The 13,878-nt window shown below is 46.3% G+C and overlaps 1 long non-coding RNA gene and 1 other non-coding gene across 3 annotated transcripts; both read right to left on the bottom strand.

Annotated features, from left to right (window-relative positions):
* Window positions 1–10,758: 10,758 nt before the first annotated feature.
* LOC112546826 (uncharacterized) lies at window positions 10,759–13,817 on the bottom strand. Of its 2 annotated transcripts, XR_003090546.2 has the most exons (3): window positions 13,468–13,817; window positions 11,789–11,906; window positions 10,759–10,968 (listed from the first exon to the last, which is right to left on the bottom strand). It is a non-coding gene; the product is annotated as an uncharacterized LOC112546826 (long non-coding RNA). The 2 variants fall into 2 exon arrangements; XR_012895694.1 differs by having other exon boundaries at window positions 10,759–11,906.
* On the bottom strand, window positions 13,503–13,574 carry TRNAQ-CUG (transfer RNA glutamine (anticodon CUG)). The gene has a single exon. It is a non-coding gene; the product is annotated as a tRNA-Gln (tRNA).
* Window positions 13,818–13,878: the final 61 nt, after the last annotated feature.

Genomic DNA, 13,878 nt, shown 5'->3' with positions numbered 1-13,878 from the left:
AAAAGATAGATATTGCCAAATTTACCTGTGGGGCCGTATTAAACCGGAACACGGGCCGCAATTGGCCCGCGGGCCGGACTTTGGACATGCCTGGCATATGTGGAAAACTAGCTTAAAAAAGAAGTAGTCTTTTCTAAAAGATCACTGCCATGTAGGTTGTTAATATTGTATTTAATAATTTTTCTCTTCATTGTCTATAATATGGTCCATAAGAAAGCTAGGGAAGGGGGAAATGGACTGTATGGGATGATTTTTCCTGTCATTTTCCATTTGCAAACACTGATTTTTTTTAAGTTCAGTGTTTTCCCTTAGTGCTGAAATTAACATGCCCACGATTTTTTTTTAAAGAAGACTAAAAATAATTACACTGTTTACAGAATAACAACTATAACCCTGCTTAAGAAACCACATTCTTATGTGAATCAGGACCTAGGGAAACCTAGCTATTTGCAACCTAACATCACTGCTAAGGGAAACCCTTCCAGCTACAACAACATAGTTTAATATATAGAAATGTCAATCAATTCATAGTGCGCGGAATGGAGCTACACTCTCCCTTGCACAACACAGACATACCAGGGATGCATAATACAGCTATTTTTCACTTCCAGCTGGACTGAGCAATTCAATGCACACACTGTTTCTCTGTAAAAGATCAGGGAACAACTATAGGACATGCACATTTTAAAAATAAACTTAAGCATCTGGCCCAAATTCTCTGCTGGAGCTAACGGGTAGATAATGGAGCAGCTATAATAGTGGAGAGTTTGATGCTATATTTTTGTTTGCATGTGTGACTATTAACCAACTTATATACTTGTTAGAGGACTGGGATTCACATATCTGTAAACACGTTTTCATATACTTCCTTTGAGAATGTAATGTTCCCAAGGAAATTGCGACAGTTATGTTGAAATTGTATTTATCCATATATGGTAGATACTTTGGACCTGACTCTAGTGAAATGGAAATGCATGTCAGCACTTGAACAAGATTCTGCTGTTACACCAGTGAGGTCCAAGGAGATTTGCTCACATATAAACGAGAGCAGAATTTGGCCATGAAAGCCCAGAATGTTATATTTTGGAGTCTTGTACAATTCTGTGCGTGTTCTGTTTTTAACATACCAGGGTATACCATTTTGTTTGCAAGTAAATTAAATAGAAATATGCCTTCAAATAGTGCAGAAAACCAGGAACTTAATTTGGCAAACAGACATAGCAATGCTACATACTAACACTCAAACTGAATTCTGTCAAGTGCCATTCCAACTGAAATCATAAAGGCTGATCAAAGCAAGAAACTTAATGCCTGTGTCTGCATCTTTCAATACAAGGCACCCTCATATGTCTAGTGCCAGGAGTTTACATGGGACAGGGATATCTTAAGAGGATCTAAAGAAATACAACATAGTGCTAGAAGAGACGGTGTATATTGCCTCCTCTAGCTGTACCTGTGTTGAACTACTAAGTTTTAAATAATGTAGATAGGAAAATACACTATCTTGAAGTGGCTTTAAACCCTGGAGATTGGCGAATAATAAACAGAAACATTTATTCTTTTATCAGTGACTCACATCTTGCTCATACTGATTTGGTGTGGACAGTGCTGGGTGTGAAGCTGAGTGCTGTATTATTTGCATAAGTGTAACTTCTTTATGATTTCACAGCAAATTGAATAAATAAACAACTGTCTCAGAAGCATGTGGCACCGGGAAGGCTGGTTTGAATTAATCTGAGTATTGTATCTAACCATCTTGGAAACAGGCCAGACTCTGAAATGATCTTTCATTAGAACTGCCATCACGGAACAACAAACTCATCACTTGCTTTTCTCTGTTCTGGCGCCTGGGGAAACAAAATTCTCACCTGCCTCAGGTGCGTGCTTTCACATTGCAGGTTCCCAGACACAGGCACATTCTCTATGCCTGCTTCTCTCATGCTTTGTGAACACTGGAGACCAGCTGATGAGATGATGTAAAGTGGCATAACTCCACAATCAAACTATGGTGATTTACAGCAGCTTTGCATCTAGCCCAGAGGCACAGGAAACCTTCCTACATTGCTACATCTTCTGATAAGCCATCACTTATTGCTTTCTAGGACTTTTCTGCATCCCTGGATCCTCTAGAGCTGTGACCATCTAAAGAAGCTAGGCGTGACTTTTTTTTTTTTGGTCTGTCAAAACCATACGTCTGAATCCTACATGGTGCTGAGCAGATACTAATGACTAGTTGTGCATGTAGATTAATAGTGCAATTTAGGAAGAATCAGAATTCTAGTTCAAGCAATGTTTTATGGAATACACTCCACACTGAACATCTTGCAATGCTTGCTACAACACCGTTGATTAATGAGACTCAGAAAACTCTTATCCCACTGGGTTTGTACAAGCACACGAAACCCATTTTTAGCATCCCAAAGGGGTTCACACTGACAGACCTGACAGCACAGTCTGCCTGATGGTAACTCTCAAGAGTAGCAGGAGGGATAAAATGGGTCATGAAACCAGTCCTCTAGAGGGAGAATCTCGAGTAGACTGTCAACAGATCTTTTCCCTCTCCCTCACTTCTACTGTGTATGTTTTACCAACGAGGCATCCACAATGTTCCAGTTTGCTTCTTGCGATGCAGGACCAGATGGCTCCCAAACATAACGTACTGAATCATGGCAGGGCTTGAGGTATTTGTTATGTATGAGAGCAAACATATGTATGAGACCACTTTTGATTCCTGAATGTATTCCTTTCCCCAGTGAGCTATACATCCCATATGCACAGGACCAGAACAGCTACCTAGAATCATAAACATACAGGTGGCCTTCTTTTTCTTTCACAGTGTGGTGGGGAAATACTCATCATCAGGCACTTAAAGAGAGAGGGCACAGAAAGACACCCAATAATGAAACATTTTGTGTGAGAGAGACGCTAGGCCTTCAAACCAAAGGGCCAAACCACATCAAAATTCAGAACATGTCGTCAACAAAGAGCTGTATAAGAATGCCCATTTGCCTGACTGAAAATACACAACTTAATATTATTGATAATTGACATGAGGATTAAAAATAGCATTAATGAAACATTGTACTCACAGGCTTTATTGGGACTTCTGCTGTCGCATCTTTTCACACACTTCTTTGAAGTTTACATCAAAACTGGTCAAATCCAGCTTCATGAACGCATTCAGGCTGTCTTATGGAAGGGGGCTAGGGATGTGGGGGTGCAGGAGTCTTGGATGGGCTGTATGAGGGGCACAGGGCAGGGGCTTTGGGTGTATAATGCTCTCAGGGCACAGGGTTAGGGAGTGTGGGGGATGCAGGAATGTTATGGCAGAGGGCTAGGGATGTGGGGTGCAGGAGTCAGGATTGGGGTATATGGGAGGTGCTGGAGGCAGGGCAGGGTGCTGGGGGTGGGAAGTAGAATATGGGGGGGGTGGGAATTGCTGGATTAGCTCACCTGGCCAGAGCTGGGCTGCTGCACTCAGGCAGCAGTGGCAGGACGAGCGGCCGGGTCAGGATCATTGCAGATGGATTGTGGCTTCCCCTACTACCCATTCCGCAGCGGGAAGGGGTGGGGCACGGGTGGATGGGGGCCAGACCAGGAGGCTTGCCCCAGGATCAGGGCGGGGGACAGCACACTGCCTGACTGTGGCCTTGTTGGCCCCAGCTCCAGCACATGGAGCAAGCTGTCCGCCTTGGGAGCAGCCGGGCAGCCACCACCAGCCCTGGGGAAGCTTGTTCTGGGGCAGGCAGCTTGTTCTGAGGCTGCCCCACAGCCCAGCTCCAGCTTCAGCACACAGCTGGGGGAAGCAGAACTATGTCCCAGGCAGTGCTAAGGACTGACTGCCCTCGGCCCTGTGTGTGAAGTGAAGGCTTCTGAGGTGTGAAGCCATCCCCCCCTTTACCCTGGGGCAGCTGGGGGCCCCACTGGGTGTGGAGGCAAGCTGGGGGTGCAGGGTCTGGCTGGGGTCCTGGTGGAGGTGTGTGTGAGGGATGGGGATACAGGGCAGAGGCCTAGCGAGGGTGTTATATGCCCGGGGCAAAGGCAAAATTTGCACATGCACCCCCTCGGCCAGGCCCTAAACCTGGTGCATGGCTGAGCCCAACCCTGGGAGGAAGCTTGTACCACATCTTCCCCCGCCCCCTCCAGTTGGGGGCCAGCCCCCCACACACACTAACCCACCAGTGGAGACGGAGGAGGGTCAGACTGGGGGCAGTACACAAGCCAAGGAATGACAGGGGAGCAGAGGGGGACTAAATTGGCACCTGGGGGCAAATGCCCCTCTCCTCAGGTACAAGGTCTCAACACAAGAGGGATGGGGGAAAGCACCACTTCCCAATGACTGCATTTTGGCCAATGGCAACAGTGGGGAAAGCCTCCACCAGACACTGTCTCTGTGCGCCACAGGGGCTTTTTCTCCCCATCAGTAGAAACAGGGTGTTAGCACTCCAGCCACTGTGGGAGGTGGGGCCACGAACCCACCATGTTAAGCACCGGAACCTGAAGCCTTATCCATTAGGCCACATGGTCTTCAAGTGAGCACTTAGCATTGTCCCCATACCAACCTTGTGCAGCTCAGACTTTATTTAAGGGGACTTCAGCTGTTGCAGGGGGTGCAGTTTGTGGATGTGGGGGTGCAGGAATCAGGGCGGGGGTGCATGAAGAACTCAGGGCAAGGGGTTGGGGTGTGTGGGAGGTGCAGGAAGTAGGGTGGGGAGCTGGGGGTGGGAAGCAGACTATGTGCAGGGGCTCTGGGGGTGGATGACCTTACCTGGCTAGGGCTGGGTTGCTGCACTCTGGCAGCAGTGGCTGGATGAGGGGCCAGGCCAGGATTGCTGTGGCAGGAGGGGGGCTGCCACCAGCCCTTCCAGTGGCCAGATGGGGGGTCAGACCGCGGAGCCTGCCTCAGGATCAGGGCCAGGGACAGGATGCAGCAGCCAGATGGAGGCTGAGCCTCAGTTGAGCCTTGTTGGCCAGGCTGCTACAGCCAGGTGGAGGCATCTGCCACCACCAGCTCCTCTCACTATCCCGGCTGGGAGTGCGCACGCATCCCCTCCAGCGCATCCTCAGCTGGCCCTTCGACTGGGCAGCGTGCCCCAGTCAGCTCTTGCCACAGCACAGCCAGGGTGCACTGCCCTCTTGTCACCTCTGGTATAAGGTGAAATAGACAAAAACAGACCAGCTTGCCATGAGAAATGACACATTTTAAAAATTGTGAATTAATGTTTCATTTAATTTAAAAAGTTGCCTGTATTTTGAGTATGACAAAAGAGCCACATTTGGTTCCGTACTGAGCCACGTTGGGCTTGAGAGCCATAGGTTGCTGAGCCCTGCACTAGGCCTTAGCTAGTGGCAAAGCATCTCGCAGCAGCGAATGCTGATGGTTCAAGGATACAAGGCTATTGTCAGAACCCAGCCCCATTCCCCTTACAGGTAATACCATAAGCTATTGTAAACACTCTGCCTGGTGTCTGTTTGTACAGTTCACAGCTAGGGGCATTTCTGGCCAGGAAACTTCCTAAATATAGTCAAGAGAAGATACTAAACTCATCGTCTGACAATGAACCTGTCTCCTGCATTTTCTGGAACATGGGCCTGATTCCCTATTCTGTTCCCAGTGGTAAATCAAGAGTAGCTCTGTTACATTCATACGGGTTACACCATATAAAGCTGGTGTAAATGAGAAGCGGATCTGGCCCATAATGCACTTAGTGACAAGTGTGAGTGATGGAGGGATGCCACATTGAAGTGCTTTTGCAAAGTGCGATTTGTGCTTCAATGACAAGAAGCAACTTTGCAATCATCCCTCATTGAGGTGTTGCACATACTCACTTTGAGTAGATAACTGATCCCGAAAAGAGACTGAAAAGCTGGGAAAATGGTCTCAGACATCTACAAATATGAATCCAGAAAGTCTGGGATCCCAATGTGGCACTTAAAGCAAATAAAAGGGTCTCGTGGACAAGGGAAACTACTGTTCGCTATCACAGGACTGGAAGGGACCTCGAGAGGTCGTCAAGTCCAGTTTCCTGCCTGCATGGCAGGCTATTCTGCAGCTCGTCTCCCTTACCAGATATTTGAAAGTGACGCTGTCCTGGAACTGGCAGAACACTTTCTGAGTGGGTACAATGACAGATAGCAGATAGGCGTGAGTGCTGGCATGCCAGAGAACCAGTCTGTATATTGTGTTCAAGTGCTAGGGGGCCGGAGTCTCAGCCAGGAATGTCAAAACTGCGCTATGTGAAGAGCATCTGCAATTAAGAATGTGTCATCACTGCCGCCAAATCAGCAGAGGACTCACTTTAAAACTCCTAAGAATAGCTTCCTAAGGCAGAGTAAAGCAAGTGTCTGGCTCGGATGGCTCCACTGTGGCATTCTCTAGGGAAGGAGGCAGATTCTTTAAAGACACTTCCATTCTCACACAGGTCTTTGTGGAAAGCACTTGTGGATGTTCACCAGAACAATTCCTGAAGGAGCTGCGTTCTTGCTTGAATGCCTCAGCAAAGTGCAAAAAGCAGATCTACAGCGTTCCTCACTCTCAAAGTCCAGGTTTAATTTCTACTAAAGGGAAAAATGAAGCCCAAACTCAGAAACTAGTGAAATCTCAGTGCAGCTGAATTATTTTAAAAGAGTAGGACACCTAGTGGATTGATCAGGAATAACTTCAAGGAGGATTATTATCAGCATTTTGTCATTTTTCTGGCATAATAAACCATTCATATGTTTTAGAGGAAGCACACTAAGAGCAGGGTATGCTGTGTTACTCAAGACACAGCTTCCCATTTACCTTGAGAGATTCATATTAGACTGTATTCAGATACTACAGCTTTTATTTCAGTCGCTTAAAAAAAGCATGGGGCGGGGGGAACTGGCTGTCTCTGAGGATTGTAAACATGCTAGAGATCAAAATTAACCCTGTCTGGCAGCAGTGAACACTGGTCCCATCTGATGACTGTTCATTGAGCTAAGTGCAACAAGTTTAATAGTCTCAGTCCAGTTCTTGGCACCAATTGCCAACCTTGCTGGCCATTTTAACAGCAAGAGCAGGGATTGAATTGGCTGCGGAGCTTAAACTCTTTCTCAGCCCCCTAGATCAAAATCAAGGTGCTTAGGTAGACAGGATGGAGAAGCTTGTGCTGGTGCTGCCCGTGCTGTACTTGCGCTGTGGATTGCCTGTATGCCCCGGTAACCTACACAGACGTCAGCAAACAGCAGAATTTGTCCATATGTAGAAAATAACATCTTAAGGCCTAAAAAGGTGTAGAGCTGAAGCACAGGCTTCAGAAATGACTGACTCTGTCTTGACCAGTATGCAACCATGGAGCAGCCAGCGCAGTCTTTGTTGCAAAGCGTGTTTGTGGGGACAACAGGCTAGGCAAGTGTGTCTGAGGGATCTAGAATGGTGTCAGGGAATTGATGATTTCACACTGTGACAGACTCAACACGTGAAGCACTGAGTCATCTGAACAGTGGGATTCAATTCCTTTTCCTCACAGAAAGGAGAAAGCTCTTCTCTTCCTTCCCATTTATTTCAACATTGATCTATTTTAACGCTGGTCCCAGAGAACTGCTGATTTTTTTTCTAGACCTGCTCCCCTCCTTTGGGGACAGAAAAATTGATTTACAGAAATGTTCTAGAGACACCCCTCCTCCCCCCCTAGTTATATGAGCCGTAGCACTAGAAAGTGTAGAGCAGCGGTTTCCAACCTTTTCCAGCTGGGGACCGGTATTGACAATTCAGGAAGACTTGGTGACCCAAGGCAATTCAAAAATGGGGGGGCAGGGGAGGGGAGGAGGAGGAGGGAGGGCAAAGCCACCTGGGGAGACACTTGGTGACCCTTTTGAAATGTAATGGTGACCCATATTTGGGCCCTGACCCATAGGTTGGGAAACCCTAGTGTAGAGTTTACGGCTGATTTTGTACTCAGGAGTTCTTTCCCTGGGTGATATTATGTGAGACTGAAAGTGGGGAGTCCTAAAGTGACTCTTCTCTTCTATAATTTAGAGGCTTGATTGGAAAACTGAGTGAATTATCTCTGCATCATTGTAATGAGTCATTGCTTGTTAGAAAATGGGAAAATATTGATTGGATTTCCTCCTTAGGAAATATTTGTCCTCTGAATGAGTAGCATAGGTTGTGTTGCTTTTCCTTTGTCTCCCTTTCTGTTAAAATAGAAAGGCCTTTGATAGGGGAAGTGGAAATTTGGGTCATCAGACTTTCAAGAACAATTCTGAATTATTATCACTTGCTAATCCAAACCATTCTCTGAACTGCTCATTGTTTGATGGGATTGACAATACATATTTTGGAAACTGAGGACCAAGTTCAGGCATCTGCCAGAAAACCTGCAATGATAGTGCTGGACAGTTGCCAACCTTCATTTTGTTTCCTTCAAACCCCATGTTTAGACCAATTTGCAGGGTGAAACCATAGACCTTTCAGTTTAGTGGGGATAGGATTTCACCCTAAGAGTTACGGGTAGATGCCTAGGAGTTTTCGACCATATGCCCTAAATGTAGCAATGGTGCCTTGTAGATCTGTGTTCCTCATAGGTCTCATTTACAAGTCACAGACATGCATGGCCATAACTCGTAGCTGTAACACAGATATCTACATGCATACATTAAAGATGATGTTGCAGCATATTTCTGGGCCTGTTTTGGTAGCTAGATTATCAATTTCCGGAACGTGGCCATAAATGCATAATTATGAGCGTGACCTGTTCTCCTTTTCTCCTGCATAAAACATTCAGGATCTATGTGAATCTCATACTTGGTCTGGGCTATAGGTTTTGGGAATGTGCTTTGTTTCCCTGTTTGCTACAGAAACCTGGGCGTCCTCTAAATGAAGAATGGAGACGCTGCAATGTGGTGATAGTTTGATTTGTGGGTTTTTTTTATTTACTTAAATTCAATACTATGAGAAACAAATGTAATGGACAAGATACAAGAAGGATAAGGACAGTAATGCCCAGGAGGGTTTTAGGAAGTACGGAGCCCAATTCGAACCATTTCGACGAGGTCCCGGCAGCCAGGATTTTTTCTTGACACTCACCAAAAAAATTAATAAAATAAAAAATAAAAAATACACATACAAAATTTTGGTTGAGCCAAAAAAAAAAACCCAAAACCCAACAAAAAAACAGCGCACAGAAAAAAAAGTCACAGTCCCTTTAAATCTCCACCTTCCCACCAAACCCTGGGCCCTGGGGCCAACTCACTCGTTCTGCGGTGCACAGAAGCCAGCCATGCCAGCACACTGGCGTGGGGCCCAATTTGGGGGAATCGGGCGAATCAGCCTAAAGCTGGCCCTGGTAATGCCAATGCACCTCATCCCTAGACTGCTGAATTCTCTGCTATTCCAGTGCTGAAGTACATACTCATCAATAATGTTACTACCCTTCATTACCTATATGAAGTATCCCATATAATTCAAACCTGGCTGCCTTCAAACCTATGTCAATGCTCCTTGTTCTTGGTTTGCCACACTTCCTGCTATCCCAATCCTGTATGCACCTTAGTCCTGGTAACTTTCTTGCTCAGGGGTAGGGAAAAACACCCTCCACTCAGAGTGCAGCAAGTTACAGCCCTGTAAAGCTGCAGTGTAAACGGGTTCCCAGCACTGTTAGCTAGTACCCTTAAGGAGGTGTTTATCCATGACCACACTGTAGTGACAGGACTTTAAACCTGAATGTATAGATGGGGATTGATACTGCAATGATTGATCCACCAGTTGTCGATTTATTATGTCTGCTTAGACATGATAAAGCAATCCATGAGTGCTCTCTCATCAATGCCAGTATTCCATCAAGACAAGAAAAGTAGCTGGCATCTTGGGAAAGCAACCCCTACTGACCTTACCGTACACTAGACGCCATAGTAAATACATCGACTTCAGTTATGCTGCTTGCGTAGCTGAAGTCACACACATTTGATTGATGATGGGGGTTAGTACAAAAAAGGCCAAAGCCTTAGATTGACATCATTCTATAGCGTGGACATTCCCTCAGGAATAGGTGCCTAATTGGTGGGTTCTCCAGAGCTCAAGCACACACAGAAAAAAAATAGAGGGTGCTCATCACCCACTAGCCCCAGTGATTCTGGCCTTGGGACTGGCCACTGATCAGCTGTTTGACAGCCCCAGGGCTGGCCGCCAATGAGCTATTTGTCAGGTGGGAGATGCTTGGGGGAGAGGAGGCAGAGAGGAGGGAGTGGCAGGTTGGCTCAAGGGAGCGGGCATAGAGAGGGTGGGAAGAGCTGGAGCTAGGGCGGAGGGAGAGGAGAGCCTGTGGGAAGAGGCAGAGCATGGACAGGGCCTTGGAAAAGGGGCAGAGTGGAGTGGGAGTCCTGGGGCAGACCAGGGATGGAGCACTCACAGGGAAAAATGTAAATCACCTCTTGTGCCCTGCGGCACCGAAAGTAATCTACCCTGCAATAAAAGACCTGAGAGTGGCACAGGATAACAGCCTTGAGTTTGCAGGGCTCTGACATTACAGTGTAGAACCTAGGCTCTATGATCTCATGAGGCAAGTAGGCCTCAGCTCCCAGGCATCTACAATGCAGTTTTCAGTCTATCAGCCTGAATCCACAGCCTGGTGTCTGAGCTATGCAGTTTTCACTGCAATGTAAACATATCAGAGGAAACTAAGTGACACGCAAGGTCACAGAAGCAGTTTGTGGTAGACCAAGGAATGAAACCTAGATCTCCTGAGGGCTGATCTAGTGCCCTTATTATAGAGCATCCTTCTTCTTTAATGGATGAACTATTATGTACTTTATTTTATTGCAAATCAATGGCTCCACTCAATCTTTTATTTTCAATGTTTCAGTGTTATTTTCAATGTTCGCATATTGGTGTGAATTTAACAGCATGTTCTTAAATAAACAAAAGATTCCATTAAGGGTTTCTTCTTATCCCAATGAATGGTGCTTGATATTCATAGTTCTCCTTAATGCCGGTGGGCTACATTTCTATAAAGTGAGATCAGAACATTCCCCTTAATTATGCAGATGTGTAACCGATCAATTCCACTGCCAAAAGCAATCTTGTGGAAGAACAAATTTTAAAGGCTCCAGTTCAATTATATGGCCACTAGTATCATTTTAACTCCTCACATCTTGGTTTCAATACTGTGCCATGGAGGTCAATGGCAAAGCTCTCACTGACTTCCACAGAATTGAATCCAATCCCTATGAAATAAGAATTTCAGGGATTGTACCCAAGTGTCATCGCTTTACATTAGACAGTCCTTAAGCAACACTCATTCTCCCAACAGCATTTTTGGATAAGTGCTCAAAACAGCTTTGCTCACCTGTGTTTTTTCTGATCCCGTGGTAAGAGGGACATTGTGGTACCAGATTTTTATTCACATCATGTAGGACACATTCAAAGCTGTTTCTGCCTTAGCCCAAGCGAATGCTTGAGTATCTTCTTCTGCTCCCTCCTGCTAAATGAGTTTCCCCCTGCCAAGCAGAACTTTATGACCTACTTCTCCCTCCAACAGTTTTTTTTTTCAGGAGAAAGACTAGATGTAAGATCTTCAAGACTAAAGACAGGGTTTTCAAAAATCTACCCAATCTTTGAACTGAGGTGATGTGAAGTGGAGCACACTGACTGTTCATTTTGTTCCCAAATAGCTCTAGATTTTTTTAACACTCTCTGTGGACACAGCACATTTCCAGAGATCCTCACACACAAGGCTCAGTCCTACTTGCTTTCCTCTTCAAGCCCCCACACCATGAGCCCTCCTCGACATAGTGAACTCTTTCACAGACTGGAGTGGTAGTTTACCTTCACTGCCCTTGCTGATGTGATAGTTCTGCCAAGTCCTGGACATCTCACTGGAGACTCCTACACATGGAGACCATTTTCTTCAGTTGACTGGGTAGAGTCCCATGCTTGGTCATACCTAGAGTACAAAATCCACCGTGTAAAACTCCTATGCCAAGTTGTTCACACCCTGTGGCCAATGAGTTACTTATGTGTTAAGCAGTGGCGGGCAGCCTGTGGCCTGCGTGTGACCCATGGGGTTCTATGTGTGGCCCATGAGACATTTTGTTTACTGTACTCCATGCACAGTTGCCAGATTCTGCTGGGTTCCATCTGCATTAGTTTTTTTCCTTCCTATTACTAAAGTGACACACAGAGCGAGGGCATGTGAAGAGGTGCATGCTGAGTGCATGCAACATTGACTGAGAGCTGTGCGCTCCCTGTACATCCACTCAAAATGCTGCTACAGTTGAATCAGCACACCATGCAAATTCTCCGAATGCAAGCACAGCTAGCAAAACTACCCTATCCTAGGAGATGGTCTTGGTTATGACAGTCTTTCTGCCCACTAAGATGAGAAGGGCCACTCATGCAGCCCACTCACTGACTTAGGATGCCCATCACTGATGAAAAGCATCCAGAGCGCTTGGTAGTCACAAGGCCAAAGAAAGTTACGTAAAAGATTCACATTTTTAATTTGTCTTTCCCTAGCAATACTTGTATTGCATGGATCCGGGTTATCCTAAGCACAGGGACTCAAAACTCCAGCTCACCATTGATTTGCTTGTAACTTGGCTACTTTCAGCCCCACTCTGTGCTTATTGCTGAGAGGTTTGTGAGCCTGATTGAGTCTCCTCGCTGCCCTAATTCAAGGCTGCTCTTTGCAGGGAGACAGCTGAACAGTTTTACAGGTGTCTCCTCCTAAATATTATTCTACACCGAATGATCCTGGTATTAATGATTATTAGTGTAACAGAAGAACTCTACTCCTTACTGGTTATTGCAGGGGTGTCCAAACTTTTTTCAAAGAGGGCCAGATTTGATGAAGTGAACATGCGTGAGGGCCGACCATTTTGCCTGACATTCTTTGAACCATTAAAATTAAATGCAAATTAACTATTTTATGCAAAGTTTATTGCAAACGGCATACTTTTCATTTCGTCACATGGATGACAAATCTAAACAGGTGTTAAATCACTCTGCCTTTCATATCTGAAGGCCAGATGAAAAAAAAATCCAGGAAGCTGAAATATGTCAGGAACATTGTAAAGTACATTGCATATTATTGGTAATAAAGGTTGTCTGTCAACTTTTAAGTTCCAAAAATATGAACAGGAACATAACACCAAGTATACATGTTGTGTCCAAATATATTTATAACTGATTTAGACCAACTGACATTAACTGAGATTTTACAATGTATTCATCTCAATACATATGGATTCGTTGGGGGCCATAAAAGATAGATATTGCCAAGTTACCTGGGGGGCCGTATTAAACCGGAACACGGGCCGCAATTGGCCCGCGGGCCGGACTTTGGACATGCCTGGGTTATTGCAACCAATAACTCCCAAAGCACTTGGGCTGGGTAAGGGACCACAGAGATCCAATAAGAATTAATGTATTTGTATGGACAACAATTAGATCTCTCGGGGAAAAGAACAGTGCAATGCCAGTAGGACAGAGCGGGAGGGTCCCACCTGCAGCTTGGAGAAGGGCGAGAAAAAAAAAATTCAGGTTCCACCGAGATTTGAACTCGGATCGCTGGATTCAGAGTCCAGAGTGCTAACCATTACACCATGGAACCGCCGTGGCGAAGTAGCGCCCGGGCGGGCTCTCGTTCTTGCTGCGGTTGGGCGGGCTCCCGCTTGGCGGTTGGGGTCCCAGCGAGGGGAGCAGCCGGGGTGCGCCCCGCCTGGGTCTGTGGGGGGCAGAGCCGGGATACAAGGGGGGCAGCCGGGCCAGAGCTCCCTGTGGCCAAGGCTACGGGCCCATAGCGCGAGGGGCCGGGGCCCCGTGTGTGTGGCGGGAGCGGGCGTTACACCGAGCCCGTGACAAGAGCCCGGCACGCGCCTGCCCCCTGCGGCCAGCGGGGAGGCGGTTGGCGAGCG

This window comes from Pelodiscus sinensis, chromosome 14, assembly GCF_049634645.1.
Source record: "Pelodiscus sinensis isolate JC-2024 chromosome 14, ASM4963464v1, whole genome shotgun sequence".
Taxonomy (NCBI): Eukaryota; Metazoa; Chordata; order Testudines; family Trionychidae; genus Pelodiscus; species Pelodiscus sinensis.
This window is presented reverse-complemented; position numbering and strand designations above follow the sequence as displayed.